General features: G+C 39.9%; 1 pseudogene; it reads left to right on the forward strand.

The window, feature by feature from the left end:
- Positions 1-7,815: 7,815 nt before the first annotated feature.
- Positions 7,816-8,168, forward strand: LOC103073326 (60S ribosomal protein L13a pseudogene; annotated as a pseudogene).
- Positions 8,169-19,107: the final 10,939 nt, after the last annotated feature.

The following is a 19,107-nucleotide window of genomic DNA, read 5'->3' on the forward strand; positions in this document are numbered from 1 at the left end:
ATTCTCCAGTATAGATCACATCTTGGGTCACAAATCACGCCTTGGTAAATTTAAGAAAATTGAAACCATATCAAGTATCTTTTCCAACCACAACACTATGAGACTAGATATCAATTACAGGAAAAGATCTGTAAAAAATACAAACACATGGAGGCTAAACAATACACTACTAAACAACTGAGAGATCACTGAATAAATCAAAGAGGAAATCAAAAAATACCTAGAAACAAATGACAATGGAAACACAATGACCCAAAACCTATGGGATGCAGCAAAAGCAGTTCTAAGAGGGAAGTTTATAGCAATACAGTCCTACCTTAAGAAACAAGAAACATCTCGAACAAACAACCTAACCTTACACCTAAAGCAATTAGAGAAAGAAGAACAAAAAAACCCCAGAGTTAGCAGAAGGAAAGAAATCATAAAGATCAGAAGAGAAATAAATGAAAAAGAAATGAAGGAAACTCTAGCAAAGATCAATAAACTTAAAAGCAGGTTTCTTGAGAAGATAACCAAAATTGATAAACCATTAGCCAGACTCATCAAGAAAAAAAGGGAGAAGACTTAAATCAATGGAATTAGAAATGAAAAAGAAGTAACTGACACTACAGAAATACAAAGGATCATGAGAGATTACTACAAGCAACTCTATGCCAATAAAATGGACAACTGGGAAGAAATGGACAAATTCTGAGAAACGCACAACCTTCTGAGACTGAAGAAATAGAAAATATACACAGACCAAACACAAGCACTCAAATTGAAACTGTGATTAAAAATCTTCCAACAGGGCTTCCCTGGTGGCGCAGTGCTTGAGGGTCCGCCTGCCGATGCAGGGGACGCGGGTTCGTGCCCCGTTTCGGGAGGATCCCGCATGCCGCGGAGCGGCTGGGCCCGTGAGCCGTGGCCGCTGGGCCTGCGCGTCCGGAGCCTGTGCTCCGCAAATGGGAGAGGCCACAGCAGTGAGAGGCCCGCATAACGCAAGGAAAAAAAAAAAAAAAAAAAAAAAAAAAATCTTCCAACAAACAAAAGCCCAAGACCAAATGGCTTCACAGGAGCATTCTATCAAACATTTAGAGAAGTGCTAACACCTATCCTTCTCAAACTCTTCCAAAATATAGCAGAGGGAGGAACACTCCCAAACTCATTCTACAAGGCCACCATCACCCTGTTACCCAAACCAGACTAAGATGACACAAAAGAAGAGAACTACAGGCCAATAACACTGATGAACATAGATGCAAAAATTCTCAACAAAATACTAGCAAACAGGATCCAACAGAATATTAAAAGGATCATGCACCATGATCAAGTGGGGTTTATCCCGGGAATGCAAGGATTCTTCAATATACGCAAATCAGTCAATGTGATACACCATATTAACAAATTAAAGGAGAAAAACCATTTGATCATCTCAATAGATGCAGAGAAAGCTTTCCACAAAATTCAACACCCATTTATGATAAAAACCCTCCAGAAAGAAGGCATAGAGGGAACTTACCTCAATATAATTAAGGCCATATATGACAAACCCACAGCTAACATGGTTCTCAGTGGTGAAACATTGAAACCATTTCCTCTAAGTTCAAGAACACGAAAAGGTTCTCCACTCTCACCACTATTATTCAACATAGCTTTGGAAGTTTTAGCCACATCAATCACAGAAGAAAAAGAAATAAAAGGAATCCAAATTGGAAAAGAATGAGTAAAGCTGTCACTGTTTCCAGATGGTGTGATACTAAATGTAGAGAATACTAAAGATGCTACTAGAAAACTACTAGAGCTAATCCATTAATTTCATAAAGTAGCAGGAAACAAAGTTAATGCACAGAAATCTCTTGCATTCCTATACACTAATGACAAAAATTCTAAATGCGGAATTAATGAAACACTCCCATTTATCATTGCAACAAAAAGAATAAAATGCCTAGGGATAAACCTACCTAAGGAGACAAAAGACCTGTTTGCAGAAAATTATAAGACACTGATGAAAGAAATTAAACATGATACAAATAGATGGAGAGACATACCATGTTCTTGGATTGGAATAATCAACATTGTGGAAATTACTACACTACCCAAAGCAATCTACAGATTCAATGCAATCCCTATCAAACTACCACTGGCATTTTTCACAGAACTAGATCAAAAAATTTCACGATTTGTATGGCAACACAATAGACCTCGCATTGCCAAAGCCAGCTTGAGAAAGAAAAATGGAGATGGAAGAATCAGGCTCCCTGACTTCAGACTATACTACAAAGCTACAGTAATCAAGACAGTATGGTACTGGCACAAAAACAGAAGTATAGATCAATAGAACAGGATAGAAAGCCCAGAGATAAACCCACGTACATATGGTCACCTTATCTTTTATAAAGGAGGCAAGAATATACAGTAGAGAAAAGACAGACTCTTCCATAAGTGGTGCTGGGAAAATTGCACAGCAACATGTAAAAGAATGAAATTAGAATACTCCCTAACACCATACACAAAAATAAACTCAAAATGGATTAAAGACCAAAATGTAAGGTTAGACACTATTAAATTCTTAGAGGAAAACATAGGCAGAACACTCTATGACATAAATCACAGCAAGATACTTTTTGACCCACCTCCTAGAGAAATGGAAATAAAAACAAAAATAAACAAATTGAACCTAATGAAACTTAAAAGCTGTCACATGGCAAAGGAAACCATAAACAAGACCAAAAGGCCACCCTCAGAAATGGAGAAAATATTTGCAAATGAAGTAACTGACAAAGGATTAATCTCCAAAATATACAAGTAGCTCATGCAGCTCAATATAAAAAACAAACAAACAACCCTATCATAAATGGCCAGAAGACCTAAGTAGACATTTCTGGAAAGAAGATATACATACTGCCAACAAACACATGGAAGGATGCAAGCAGCACTAATCATTAGAGAAAGGCAAATCCAAACTACACTGAGGTATCACTTCACAGCATTCAGAATGGCCATCATAAGAAAAATCTACAAACAATAAATGCTGGAGAGGATGTTGAGACAAGGGAACCCTCTTGCACTGTTGGTGGAAATGAAAATTGATACAGCCACTATGGGGAGCAGTATGGAAGTTCCTTAAAAAACTACAAATAGAACTACCATATGACCCAGCAATCTGACTACTGGGCATATACCCTGAGAAAACCATAATTGAAAAAGAGTCATGTACCACAATGTTCATTGCAGCTCTATTTACAATAGCCAGGACATGGAAGCAACCTAAGTGTCCATCAACAGATGAATGGATAAAGAAGATGTGACACATATATATGATGGAATATTACTCAGCCATAAAAAGAAACGAAATTGAGTTATTTGTAGTGAGGTGGATGGACATAGAGTCTGTCATACAGAGTGAAGCAAGTCAGAAAAAGAAAAACAAACACCGTATGCTAACACATATATATGGAATCTAAAAAATAAATAAATAAAAGGTTCTGAAGAACCTAGGGGCACGACAGGAATTAATATGCAGACTTGGAGAGTGGATTTGAGGACACGTTGAGGGGGAGGGGTGGTCTGGGACAAGGTGAGAGAGTGGCATGGACATATATATACTATCAAATGTAGAATGGATGTCTGGTGGGAAGCAGCAGCATAGCACAGGGAGATCAGCTCGGTGCTTTGTGACCACCTAGAAGGGTGGGATAGGGAGGGTGGGAGGGAGATGCAAGAGGGAGGAAATGTGGATATGTGTATACGTATGGCTGATCCACTTTGTTTTACAGCAGAAGCCAACACACCATTGTAGAGCAATTATACTCCAATAAAGATGTCGGGAAAAAAATTTACAAGCTATTAAATATAAAATAAGCTACAAGGATATATTGTACCACATGGAGAATATAGCCAATATTTTATAATAACTATAAATGAAGTATAACCTTTAAAAATTGTGAACCACTGTGGTGTATACCTGTAACTTATACAATATTGTACATCAACTATACTCCAATAAAAATTATTAATATCATCCAAAGAAAAGAAAAAATATAGTGATTTTATACTACCTTTCACTAACCTTTGCTATTTCTTGGGTTTGCTTATATTATTTTGGAATGAAAACCTAGATTATTACTGTTATGGTTTACAACATCCATCCTGTCTTTAAAGAATTATATTTTTATATTTGCAACTTGCTTCAAAACCATGCTTTTATTGTCCACTGTTAGTTCTTTTAAGCTAAGTCTCTACTGTTCTTGAATTCTTAATTTTGACCCATCCTCAAAGTTCTGTAAACATTGAGGATTGACATTTAGCTTTAGGGAGAATAGCTTGATTTGTGTTCTTCTCTAGAATACATGATTTTTTTTCTGTTTTAAAAGGCTCAATTCATGTAGAAAGCTTGATTTATCTTTTATATTGAAGAATTTTGCCTGGATATACCTAGGCATGTGTTTCATTTATTTTTAGTGAAGTTTTCAAAGCTTCAAACTTAAATATTTCTTTAGCTTAAAAATTTCTTCTTCTGTCATTTAATTTTTGCTTGTGTTCTGGTTTCATTTCCTGCTTTGGAATTCCTACTTTGTGTAACTACATGTTTTGGACTCCTTATTTCTTATCTTTTCTTTCATTATTTTCAATTATTTATTATTTTCCTGTGAATTTTGAGAGAATGCTCAAGTTTTTCTTCAGCTTCATTATTTGGATTTTTTCAGTGTAATATAGGACATTCACTCCTTCATTGGTGAGGGGTGAACATAGCAAATATATTTCTAATTTTCACCTAGATTTTCCAGACCTCAGATTTTTCCTTATTCATGACAACCAACCCTCATTCATTTTAGAGATGAAGTACCTTTTAGGTCTTTTTAAATATTTGCTCTTTGATTATGATAAATATATTTTGGTGCAATTTAGTAGAAAAGGATAAGCAGTGAAGGGAAAAGAAAGTGGAAGGATAAATATTTGGCAGTACTGTATATTGCAAATTTGAGTACTGGTGTATCTTTTTTAGATTCCAATGTTAATTATGGAGTGTTATCAATTTTGGCTCTAGTTTCTAACATATCTTCATGGAGAATATGAGACATAAAAGGAAACCTTTTAAAATACAGCAGTGAGGAAAGCTGAGGCAGACTAAATGTGCTCCCGTTAAGATGGGACATCCTTGCAATGGCACACTATGTAGCCATTTTGATGGTCCATTTACTGACATGGAGAGATGTTTGCCATACACAACTAGTGCTAAAAGCGAATTTTCAAAAACTGATATACAGCTTGATCCTATATTTGTGGGAAAAGTAGCATACATATTAGTCATTGTCATAGGCTGGAGAAAATTGTGATCTTTTTGTTCAGAACAGTTAAGTTTGCTAAATCAATACAAACTTGTAGTCAGTAGAGGGCGCAAGGAGAGAGAGAAGGAAGTGAAGTGAAAAAGCTGATGTATGAGCAGGATGAAGGTTTTCATAATGTAAAGATTATTCTGATTTCCTTTCCATTCATTTATCCAAGAAAATTTCAAAAAGTTCATAGAAGCATAACTGAAGTTTGACTATTGCTTTTACAGCAAAATGTTTGGCATTATCTAGAGAGTCAAAGCACGTACTTTCATGGGGTAAGGGGAACAGAAAATAATTGAGTGCCTATTTTGTTCCAGGCACTGACATATACATTATATACCGTGGTCTCCTATGTAGAACATATTTTGATGTTTCATCAGACATTGTAGGCAGATTAACACAGCCTTGAAGAGGTTTTTATTAAAGAAAACATCTATAAAGCTTAGAGATACTGACAAAATCTGATGGCTACAGATCACTTTATAGTTTATTAAATGCTTTCAGATTTACTATTTCATTTCATATAACATCCTGTAAAACAGATCCTTCTTTTAAAGATGAAGGCTGAGTGGTTTATGGAGTGTGGCAAAGTTAAAGATTCTCTCAGTAAGGCTTGTGTGTCTGGGCATGCTGATTTCCATATGCTGTCTCTCAAATAATCTAGAAATCTTCAGACATAACACCTTGGCCCCATGAAAGAGCCATACGATATGAGCAATAGTTAATACCAATGCAAATCAAGGAATTTTGGTCCTCCATTATTTTTTACAGGATTTGACATTATAACTCACATCTCTGGCTCCTGGATTAATTAATCTAGCTTTGGTGGTTTCCAAATGATAATTTCGAGACGTGCACTGAAAAATGTGAAAAATAAAAGCAATTTCATGAGGTTATATCCTGTTTTTGGTTTTGCTCTGAAGTATTCTCTCTTTTAAGAAATAATCATGATTGTGGATGGTGGTATGCTGTTTTTTTTTCTTTAAAGTATTTGTTTTGCAAAAGAAAGCAAGCTCATAGATACAGAGAACAGATTAATGGTTGGGGTGGGGGCAATAGGTGAACTCTTTCGATGTTTTTTTTGCTTAATTTAAATAAATTGAATTGTTCTTTAAAAAAAATTACACCACGTGTGCAGAATCTGGCACAGCTTAGGAATTCCCATCAGTGTTAGCTCCATCCACAGAGATGCCAACTGAGACTCACATGGGACCTTTGTCCATGTCTTCCATGACATAACTTTTATTACTTGCCAGTGGTCGGCCCATCCAACTCCCAACTGTCATTTTTCTGAGATAATTTGCCCAGTGTGTGTGAGTGGGAAAAGGGAGAAGAAAGATAGTCAGGAGGATTCATTCCTAGGGCATCTGGATACAGATCAGATCTCCTCCTATGTGCATGTCATGCAGACTCTATTTAGATACAAAGGGGTGGCACTGGGCTCCTAGGGAGAAATTAAACCTCTTCACTTCTGCCTGGTCTATATGAAGCAGTTCCCTGGTTACCTCCTCCAGGCGTTGTGATTGGTTGGCTGTGGAAGTGAGGGAGGAGGGAAGTAAGCTGCTGATGGAGCTGCAGCAACCCCTAGTTGCAGGCCCTGGGAGGGGGAGGGGAAAGGAGGGCTGAGCAGCACAGGGAAGAAAGAGTCATTTCTCTCCACCGACTGCAAACTCTGTGCTCACAGCTCACATCTCTCTGGAATCCAGAGGCCTCTTTGGCCAAGGAGTCCACAATGCTGGATATTTTCATCCTGATGTTCTTTGCCATCATAGGTCTGCTCATTCTGTCCTATATTTTCTATATGCTCTAGGGGCTCGCAGCAGTGGCATGGAGCCTGCAGGAGAACAGCTCAGGGGGGGAAGGATGAAGCTGACTGGCCCAGCAACCTGCTTGTGGACACACCAGTGGATTTTTGCTTCTGGTCATTATTTTGGGTATTGATTCAAAAACAAAACTACAAGAGATCCTGTTTTCCTATGTTTTCCTCAGATGCATTGATGTAGTATTTCCCAGACTACTCTGAAAAGAATGAGAAAGGCCAACTTCTTTCTTAGAGACCTAATTTAAAATACAATTAATATTAAAATGAAAAATAAAACCCACAATACGAAGGATTTTTAGGTAGAATGGGTTGGGAATGGTATGCAGGGAAGGAGGGACTATTACTTAGATTTTTCTTCAAGTCAGGTAGTCAAAACTAGTTTGAAATCCTATATCAGTCTCTCCCTCCTCATTTTACTTTTTTACTGATCTGAGTCCCCAAGGAAACAGAGTTTTTGATCAGCAATGAACAATCCTGGATTCTCAGGCTGCCAAGCTTTTCAATAAAGCTGTCCATGAGGTTGGTGATGAGGACTTTTCTCACTCATGTTCGAGTTTCCCAACCATGAGATGATTCCACACGCATTACCATCTGAGGCCACCTGTCTGCCTGCCTGGGTCGGGAAGCAGGGTCTTCGCATGCCCCACTGAGCAGGGCTGCTGTCTTCTGCCCACAAGCATGCTGCCCCATAAGACCAAGAGAGGCCAGGCTGCTCTGGACCACCTCAAGATGTTTGATGGGATCATACCACCCTATGACACAAAAAGCAGATGGTGGTTCCTGCTGCCCTCGAAGTTGTGCATCTGAAGCCTATGAAAAAGTTTGCTAACATAGGATGCCTGGCTCATGAAGTTGGCTGGAAGTCCCAGGCAGTAAGAGCCACCCTGGAGGAGAAAAGAAAGGAGAAGGCCAAGATCCATTACTGGAAGAAGAAGCAGCTTATGAGGCTATGGAAGCAGGGCAAAAAGAACAGAGAGAAGAAAATTGACAAATTCACAGAGGTCCTCAAGACCCATGGATTCCTAGTCTGAGCCCAATAAAATTGACTGTTTATTCTTTAAAAAAAAAAAAAAAAAAAGCTGTCCATGAGTTCTTCATATAAACTAGTAGCCAGGTACATCCATTCTATAAGTTCTCTAAAAATTCTCAAAATAGAAAAATTTTAGTGGCTAATGAGCAGAAAAATATCCTCCAGAGCCATCTTATAAACTAGTCCAGGTACATCCATTCTATAAGTTCTCTAAAAATTCTCAAAATAGAAAAATTTTAGTGGCTAATGAGCAGAAAAATATCCTCCAGAGCCATCTTCTTACAAACAAACCTCAGAAATCTGCCTAAGATGTTTTAAAAAGAAATTGTAAGAAAAATTTTGGAACAGAATAATTGTCAACTTGTATAGAAAAAAAGGTCCTAGTCATTGCTCTAAACCACGTGTTATTGTAAAAATACACAGAACTCACTATTTTAAAAACACCTACCACCTCTTTCAGATGAGATATCCCCAAGCCCTATATTGAAAGGAAATTATTATTTTAAGCTTAAAGAGATGATCATGAAGTATAGAAAAAATTGGAAAATAAAGATTAGCTGTGATGCATTTAAAAGTAATGGAATGATTCATGGTAGCTTTCTGACATGGTCAGAAACTGCAAAGAAAATACTAAGAGGGAGTCAGTTAACCTGTGCAGGCTTCAATGTTCTCAAATGTAAAATAGAAGAGCTAGACTAAATGGTTATCAAGCCCTCTTGCAGCCCTAGCAGTATATGTGTTCAGGACTTTTTGACTTGTTTGTATAGTCTTACAATTTGTGAGTGCTTTTGCAGCCTACATGTTTGGGACATGAAATGGTTAGTGAGAAAGTCCTGGCCGGTTGCAGCTGGAGGAGAGTTGATGGTGGTACACACACGCTCACGCACACGCTCACGCACACGCTCACGCACACACGCTCACGCACACGCTCACGCACACACGCTCACGCACACGCTCACGCACACGCTCACGCACACATATCAGAGCCCACACTTCCATGTGACAGAGGTTTTGCACAGCTGGGCTCAACCTGGAAACTAATTCATTCTGCTAAAAGAAGGTAGGGAGATCTATAAACCAGCCCACCACAGCGTTGGGAGAGCATGGAGGCAAGAGTGATGGCATGCCCAGGGTGTAAAAGGAAGTCATAAAAGTAGGTAAGCAGAATGAGAGAGAGAGGTTTTTGAAGGTAATAAATAACTGGAGAGGCATTCCGTAGGGTGTATTAGAGGAAAAAATCTTTACAAAGAGTGGATGAGACTCCTTATTAATGCCACATGTTCTGTGCAGTTACAGGTGCAAAACCTGCTCATTTCCTGCCACTGATATTAAAGGTCAGGAAACAAGGAAGTCACAGTCCCAACACAGAACAGAATAGGGCTCAAAGAATGGGTTTGGCAGCTCCTGGAGGCCACAGAACATCAGACAGACCTAGAGCAGAGAAGGCTCCCTTAGGCCTGGCGGGGTCTTTATCAGACCCACACAAGTGTATCTGGGGGCAGGGAGTTGAAACTTTAGGGTTTCTATAGTGTGTTGTACAGCATTATGCTTAGTCTTTGTGGTAGTCTCATTCCATATCACAGGTTCAATCAGTTCAACAAAGTTTCTAGTATTTATAGTGTTCCACATTAAAGAAATCCTCTAGATATTGTTATAAAATATTGTATTGTTTGCACAGACCTGAATTTTCAGTGCTACCCGGAGGATAAAAACATGACAGCAGCACGTCTTCCTCAGGACACGTTGCCTTGACTAGGCTTCTTTCTGCACTTTACACTTTCTTAGACCCACTCACATTCCATCCACATACAACCCGAAGGCATAATGCTGATGTTTCCAATGAGGGAAACTGAGGCACGGAGATGCTAATTGATGTGTCCAGAGTCACCACATTTTAAACCATAGAGCCAACCAAGAGAAGCTAAAATCCAGGTCTTCTGACATCTAGTACCTCAATAAAGTTTTGCTAAGGAAATGTGTATTACATGCCTACTGTGCATCAGGTGCTATGCCTTGGCACAGGGGACACAAGGATACATTTTGCAAACCCCCTACTCTTGAACTCTCAGAATCTCAGAGGAGATAAACAAGAAAGCAGAAACTTTCCACATTATATGGCTAGGGCTATGATATCTGTAAGTGTAGAGCAGTGTCCACAACCAGGTACAATTTTGCCCCCCAAGAGACATTTGGCAGTGCGTGAAGACATTTTTGGTTCTCACAGCTTGGGAGTTGCTACTGGCATCTAGTGGGTAGAGCCAAGAATGATGTTAACATCCATCAATGAGCAGGACAGCCACCCACAACAAAGAATTATCCAGCCCCAAATGTCAAAAGTGCCTAGGTTGAGACACCCTAGCATAGAGTAATATAGGGACACAGTGGAAGTAAATTCAGGTCTACCTGGTCCAATGACAGAGGAGGACTTATCAGGGAAGTAGGTGTTGCTTGAGATATCAGGAAAAATGAGTAGACATCATCCTGAGTATAGGTAAGAACCAACAGGCAAGAGGAACATGAAATAGTGTGTTGAATTTGCAATTTGATCTAAGCTGAAGCTGACCCTTCAATGAAAAGGGACCACTGATGGTTTTAACCAGAGAACCATGTGGTTAAGTGCACATACTCAATAGTTTGCTATATTAGTGTCAAGCAGAGGATCTCAAACTTCATTTGGGATATGAATAAAAAATGCAGATTCCTGACCTACCAACACACACACACACACCAAACATCCTGGTGCAATAATACAGTAGGTCTAGGTAGAACCCTGAAACACATATATATTTTTTTTTTTGTAAGTACTCTGTGCAATTCTCATGCAGGTAGTCCAACTCCTCACTGGTATACAGAATATATTTGATGGTGGTAAAATTATACTCCTACCACAAAGAAAACAAAAAGGAATTGCAGAAAGAGAGGAATATATAGATTCATCCTTGTCTCTGCTCTAATCAATAATGTGAGGATCTGAACTGGGTGCTTATATAGGAATCTGTGTTAATGCAAGTCATAAAGCAGCACAGCTGCTCCCTTCTAGATTCTGTGACCTGAGACAGGAGAAGCACTAAGGAAGTGCACGCTCCATGTGACACACTCTGGGCAGCACCTGGGAAGCTCAATTGCTTCTCCAACTTGAAAAATTCTGTGTCCCAGAGCCTTATTGATACAGCAATACCTGCTTCCTGTTCCCAGAGAGACTCACCTTTGGGCTTTCCCACCAGTCTTCGCTAAACCTGGCTGCTCCTGTGTCCTGTCACGTTAAGATGTGAGCTGAGATCTCGGACTTATATCCCAACATGTCAGTCACAGCAGAGTAAGGCTCCACCAGTGGGAATTCTGCCCCTGATGCTTGCCTTCCAAATTCAACTTGCCATCTATGGCTTAACTGATTTCCTTGGACACCTCACACTTCTTATTACATTGGCTTTGGATTAGCAAGAGTGGAAATTAGAGTGTAAACACTGCAATCCTAGAATTTCTGATTTGAACTGGAGGAAACCTTTGCACTGTGGTCTGTCTCTGAGCCAGATGTCTGCAACTCTCCTCTCAGGGAAATAGATGAATATCCACATAAGAGGTCAATGGCTTTGCTGACAGATGCTGCACCAGGGAATATTTTTTAAAAGAGATTTCCTGGTAGCTAGGGTAGTGTGTTAGCTATTTTCCCAAGTTGTCTCATCTACGTTCTCTGATAATGATATTGGAAATTATAGGACCCCAAATAGGATTTTTAAAATAGAATAAAAGGAAAGAATAGTAAAGAACCTACAGAGGGGACCCTGAGATCTGACATATGGGACACTGAGAGGTTGGGTGTCTTGCTTAAGGTCAACAAAAAGGAAAAAAATGATTCAAACCCAAGTTTCCTCATTTTCAATTTATGGCTGTTTTCATTGCACAACAAGACTATAGAGTCAGAAATGTTAATTTTGTTGTGGAAGTGATCCAAAACCTTACCCTGTAACCCTAGAAAGAAAGAACAAGTCATATCAGAGCTGTAAAGAAGCCTTTCCAAACTAAGTTTAACTTAGAAGATAAATAGAAATAGTCAGGGGAGAGAGGTTCCCCTGAGACCAAGCCCCTCAAATTGGAAGTCATCCAAAGATATCGATGGCAGATTTACTGACCAGGCTCAGTGGCCAGTTGGAGTTCAAAGTGGACCTGATGCCCTCAGTGTGCACGATGGAAGAAACATCGTGTTCTCATTCTGTGGCCACGCACTGTCTTGGGATCATTAGTTTTATCAAGTTTTACAAGTGCTTTTACAAAGACAATAATGCCCATTTCCTGTATAGTTTACTTAAGTAAACAAGGAGACAGCAGGTACCATCTCCTTTGTGAAGCAAGACTAAAATTTTTATCTAAAGAAAGAAAGCAAGGGATCTGTTCTCTGCATTTTTCCGTAAGATAAGTTCATAAGATAAATAGTTTTAGTTTGACCTCAGTTCAGCTGGGCAAATGGTTCCCTTTCCCACTACCCACCCACGTTGTGAACACCAGAGACTTTTTAAGTGGATAAAAATATTTCCAAACAATTTCTTGAGCTCATCCTATTCTCATCAATGGGTCACTACAGGGGTCCTGTGGGAAGGTGATTGCATGTTTTTTCTGGCAAAATAATTTTTTCTAAACCGAAGTTTATTCTGGGGTGAGTGTAAACTCCTATGAGCAACAGAAAACATGCATATCATCTGAACACAGAAACAATAATGCATAGGGATAAACTTTGGAGTCAAACAGGCTTTGGTTCTAGTTCTGGGCTTCACCATCTTCTAAATGGTGACTTCCCCAAACAAGTCCCTAATCTCTTCATTTATATAATAGGACTGTCTGGCAGCTACCTCTTGGATTATTTATGAGTATTAAATGGAATAATAAATTTATAAAAAGTATATAACACAAGTTAAATGTTCAATAAATATTTGTTTACTATTAAGTAGAGCCTCTTGTTGGGGCTACAGGGTACCGACCATCCAAAGAATACTGGAAAATGCAAATAATAATTGAGTAATTCAATTATAACTTAATAACTAATGTAATTAGCACTAAATAGCTGGACACTTTGAAATAATCCATTTGAAAAATGATTTGAGCTTTCAAGTTTATATCTGATTTCAATGTAGAGTCATCCTTTTACTTGTTCATTTATTTGGCAAAAACTTTCCTTACGCATATAATCACTAATACTATCCTTCAGGAACTTATGGGAGATTTTCCAGTCAACATGATCTTGGTAAACCCTAATGTGAAGACTTGCTTATAATGCATGAGGCCCAAAACAGGACATTTCTAAAGAAATCCTTAGTGGACTGGGACTGCCATTTTTTTTTAAAGCTTTAACTCATGGGGCAACATAAAATTAGCTCTTAATTTTAATAACAGACAAAGGCTGTTTCCCCAAATGTGAAGTGATTGGAACTCTCTATACGAACCCTTGGAGTAGTGATCAGTGGGAGAAGAAAACATTTTCATTCCCAGAAAACATCTTTGAGGTGCTTTTTTCATGCTAGACACTGTACAAAAAGAACTGCATACTTATGCTCTTATTTTTGAGGAGTTTAAAGTTAAACTTTAAAATTGAATCAATATATTATTTGCATATAGTCAGTACATTTGAAGTCTCAAATCTGAATTCTTCAAATATTTATTTCTTGTTCCAGGCAGAAAGTTAGCAATCTCAAATCATGTATGTATATTGCATATGTATCTGCAATTTTGTGTGTTTGCATGAAATGAAGTGAATTATAAATTCAATCATAATTTTAGTGGAAAATTCATCTGTGAGACTATGACAGCATTACTTGGCAACTAAGACAATGCTTCACAAATTAGTAGTCAGGCAGTAATGCCACTTTCTCTAGCATTTGCCTCTCTGTTGGAGAAATGGATAGCTATGCTAACCAAACTAAGTGTATACCCTCCGCACCCTGCCCTCTATTTCTGCTGATAGTATCACCAAGCTATTAATTACTTAGGCTTAAAAACCTTACAAACCCCTCTCCCTTGGTAATTTTACCCTGTGAAATCCATTGCCAGCATTTACCGATTCTACCCATTGTAGTGACTCCCCACCTGTATACATTTTCCATTATCAGGCCCCCAGCACTCTCATGTGGACAGTCACAAGGGTTCTCTAATTTGCACACTTTCTGGCTTCCCCATTTTGACTCCCCACCCCCAGCCCCCCACCCACGGCCCTGTGCATCCCAACACTTTAATGCCAGGCTACTACTGACAAAGCACAGAGCAGACCATGCCATCCTATTCAAAACCCACATTGCTCTCAAAATAAAGTCCAAACTCAACCCTGAGGCAATGATCTCACCAGCAACCATTTCCAGTCTTATTTGGACTGCTCCCTGTCTGCCCCATGCTCTCTCAAATTCAGCCACACAGGCTACTCAAAGCTCTCTGCAGACTTGCACTTTTCTGAGATACGTTTATATATAGGCTGTTCCTTCCAACTAGAATCACCTTCTCTCCTTCCCTACTTACACTGTCAAGTACCAGTCTACCATGAAGCTTTCCCTCCCACCTGGACCAGACTGGTTTCATCTTCCAGGGGTCTCCCATAGCAGTTTGGTATTCCCTCTAGCAGAGAGATTACCTGTGGCTTTCCTGTCCTAGACTGTAAGCTCCCTGAGAGCAGAAATCATGCTTTACTTACTGGTTTCTACATGCTGAACTAGAACATTCAACAAGTTCTTGGCACCCAAAATGTGTGTAGTAAGTATCAGTGCATCCCAGGCAAGTTAAGGACTTAACGTTGCTGAGTTTTAGTTTCCTCACTAGTAAAATAAAAATACAAAGACCTGAGACAGGGTCTGTATATCGGTGGTGCATATTAGATGATTGATAAGCCTTACTGTGTTCTCTCCTCTTCAAACTGGATGTATCATGTAGGTTGACTCAGAATGAAGCAGCCTGGAGTTAGACCTGAGGATAGTGGCACCCTCTACACCCCCATTTCTTTCTCTAAAACATGGAGATAACAAAATCTACTTGTGAAAATAAACTCAACATTCCTCTTACTTAAGCACAGAGCTTAAAATCTATGGTTTCAGCTGAATATTTCATTATGTGGAGGAGGGCCAGACTGGTGAGCCCATCCCATGCCAGTCATTTCAAGACCAGAGCTACACAACTGGGATATGGTGAATAAGGTCAGAAGGTATGTTCTGCTCTATGAATATGGAACAAGAGAAGCTAACTGACCCTTACAGAACATTGTAGATTATTAACTTTTAGAAAATTTTACTTGTTACAGGGTGGTTTCAAATCCCCAGGACCAGACTGATGTTGAAACCTAGAAATGTTGCGCGATTTGGTGTGGATTGGGGTCACACGATGTTTGTGCACATCATTTTATGGGCAAGTGACATTTGTCACCAGAGGCTAGGGGGAGATTGCTTTTGTAAGAAGGCATAGAAGGGCCCCATATTATCAGGGATCTAGAGGAGGGGCAAAGCGGGGAGGGTACTGTTGTCCCTCCCTTTCCTTCTCTGGAAAAGGCAAAAATGGTGGGCCTTACAAGCCTCTGAATACATGATCCATAGCCCAGTAGGGGAAGCTGACCCAAGTGCTGTGCACTTGTCTTGGGAAAGTGTCAGTCTAATTTGCTATAACTCTTTACCTCTGAGCTTCCTCATCTTAGGCCTCCAAACATATAATGTACACAAATATAAAGGATTGTGCCAGATACATGGGGATGTTATCATAGCTGTTTTAGTATATACTCAGATTTTGAAACAAGAAAATCAGCTCTTCTCATCTGAGGCCAGAATGACAATTAGTTCTTGATGAAGTGAAAAATAGTTTATTCATCCTTCCCTAAGGTCCCACCATGTTATTTGATTTCAGCAATTCTGTTTTTTTCATGTTTATGCAATATTTCATAGTGACTCAGAACAAAATGGGTAAGAGAATGGTGACCAGAGTGTACATCTAAAAGATGTGTTTTCCTTTCTATATCTGTGTGGATTTTATGAGTTTGGGGTACCTTAAAATTGACCAGCAAATAGTAAAATATATACTTATATCTGAGGCATACCCATTATTCCACTTGTTACTATCAGATCTCCCTATTTGATGTCCTAGACCTCAAGGAGAAGTGCTTTGGGGCAGGGGTAGGAGTAGAAATAATATGACCTGTTATCCAAAATGAAAACACAAGCACAGATCACTTTCCAAAGTGTCCATAATTTCAGAGCTTAAATGCAGACACACCCTTCAAAGAAGCACTGGAAAGAAGAAAAATTGGCCAGCTTCCCAAATCTCACTGAATCCAATTGGACTGGGTGATGACGGAGATCAAAGGCATGTGGCGACTGGACAGAGAACTGGGAGGAACTGGCATCTTCAGGCCTGCTGAAAATTAGCCAAATCAACCACACCAAGCAAAAGCAAACTGAAAGTAAATATGGGAGAGTAATTGAATGCACATGGGGGTGCTCTTCACAAAATGAAAAGTTTGTGTGTTCCCAAAAGAGAAATTTCCAGGTCTTCAACAGCATCGACCCATGGCAAAAACAAAATAGTACCCTTTCTAATTGAGAAACTGAACGCTTTTGTCTTCTCCTGAAGGAAAACAGGCAAAATCTCCTTTTGGTCATGGTACTCACGATTTTCCTTGCCCTTCTCCACTTCTATACCTCCCTTCCCTAAATAACTTTGTTTCTGGCTTGTTTCTAAGTAAAACGAGATTTTTTTAAATTTGGGGGAATTTTCTCCAGAGCAGCAAGTGTTCCTAATTCTGCTTTTCATGATTCCTTTGGTGGAAGTTTAGCTCAGTTGCTCAGACATGTGATTTTCCTGTGTACCAGCATTTCCATGGTGCCTTGCACCCCTCTGATGAACAGCACTGATAACACCTCTCCTCTGGCTTTAGAGAGAGGGTCCACACAAGGAACCAAATGCCATTTCGCCATCAATGGATCTCTTCTTCCTTTACTCCTCTGTTACTTGCTTGTTATGGTGAAAAAATTAATTTGCCTTTTCACTCCCCACTGCACATACTCTCCCAACCCCACACACTCCTAGAAGTATAGAACAAGGATTGCAAATTCTTTTCTGCAGGTTCACAGTATTACAGAGAGATAGTATCAGAATGGGGGTTTGGATAGGGAAAACCTTGAAAATGGAAGCCTGAATGAGGATACAAAGAAAGAAAAACAAAGGAAGACACCCTTTCCAAATTTGGGTCCCTTTAAAAAAAAATACATGGGGCCTCCCTGGTGGCGCAGTGGTTGAGAGTCCGCCTGCCGATGCAGGGGATACGGGTTCGTGCCCCGGTCCGGGAGGATCCCACGTGCCGCGGAGCGGCTGGGCCCGTGAGCCATGGGCGCTGAGCTTGCGCATCCGGCAACGGGAAAGGCCACGACAGTGAGAGGCCCACATATCGCAAAAAAAAAAAAAAAAATACATGGATTCCATTTTCATAGAGGGAAATATGGAAGAAAATACAACAGCACTTAAGGAATTTCCTCTCATCAATTTTTCTCTGATCCCTTAATTGTGTTTAAGCCTTGGTGAGTACTTTGTTTACAGTCCCTAGCGTAGTGATTTGCATCACCGTCTCTGGCTAGCTGTTGGCCTGGCCGGGAGCTGGCAGCAGTGTCAGTCCAATTCTGGCTGGGAAAGGTAAGGATCTTTGCCTTGATTTTTGAAACTGGGAAAGAAATGTGGAATGTCTTTGGAGGGGTGGGGTGGGGTAGGAGGATGTAGATTTAATTCATGAATTAGAAGCTTTCTGAAAAGTTCTCCAAGCTTAAAGGAATCTCCTGGAGCCTTCTGTTTAAAAAGAACCAGAAAGATTTCCTCTCCCTTCTGAAAGAAGTCTTGCAGAAAGAAGGCTGGTTGCTTTGTGAATGAGATTTTGCATTTGGGGGCAGGTGTCTCTTAAGGCACTCTCAGGAATGTTTAATATCTTATAGGCGCAGAGAGGAGGGAGGAAAAATCATTCAAAGACATCAGGCATTGATCACTAGGAATTCTTTGAATTTTAATTTGAAGAGGTAAGAATCATTTAAAACTGCAGGTGTTCTTGGGTATAATGATAGGTATCTATTCTTTAGATATAATTTCTGCTTTATCCCAAAGCTTTCTACTTCTCTGTATTTATCAGTACAAACCATGAGTTGTCTACTAGCAATCTGAAGATGTGCATCTGTGTATCTGAGCAGATGTACATACTCTGAAGAAGAATTAGGGTGAATGTAACATCTGAAGCCTGAAAAGGCTGAGGAAAGCTTGGGTATTAGGAGCAATGACAGACCAACCCTGCTCCCAGCGCACAGATGCATTCACTGTCCCTCATTATAAGTTCAGCCAAGAAGTCACCATCAAAAAAAGGTGCCTCTGGCTTCTCTCTGGAAGGAGTTCAAATCATGTACCTTTGACTTTGACAATGGGGGAACATGGTCAACAGGAAAGGGTGATGATATTCAAAGTTTCAGTGGGGTTATTGGATTATGTTGGGGAGAAAACAGCCCCTGCTAGGAAGTAAAGAGGAATTGCCCCCGAAGGCCACAGTTCACAGTGGGCAGACGGCTGCTCTCATAAGGAGCTTCTCAACAAGCTCCAATTATGTGGCCCATGGCTTCCAATATCCCTGTCCTCCCAGGGCATTGCTGGCAAGTGCTGAAATGCCGTAGTTCTAAGTACCCCTTCTCAAACACCAAGTGACAGCACTCCTCCTGGAGGATGAATGTGTCCCTTTACATCCCACATTTTTAAAGTCTGAGGATAGTCGTGGCTGAGGCCCTCCAGGTACTCATCAGCCTCAGCAGGCTGGGCTCCCCCGACTCAGCCAGGCCTCAGGAACTTTTCAAATTTATTTCTTTTTAATGAAGAAGCCCTTTCTCTGATTTCCATTCTGGTCCCTCTCCCTTTATGACAAAATCACCAAGGTATGATTTCTAGACAAGGATGGAAAGAGT

Source organism: Lipotes vexillifer, unplaced genomic scaffold, assembly GCF_000442215.2.
Source record: "Lipotes vexillifer unplaced genomic scaffold, Lipotes_vexillifer_v1.1 scaffold1101, whole genome shotgun sequence".
NCBI lineage: Eukaryota > Metazoa > Chordata > Mammalia > Artiodactyla > Lipotidae > Lipotes > Lipotes vexillifer.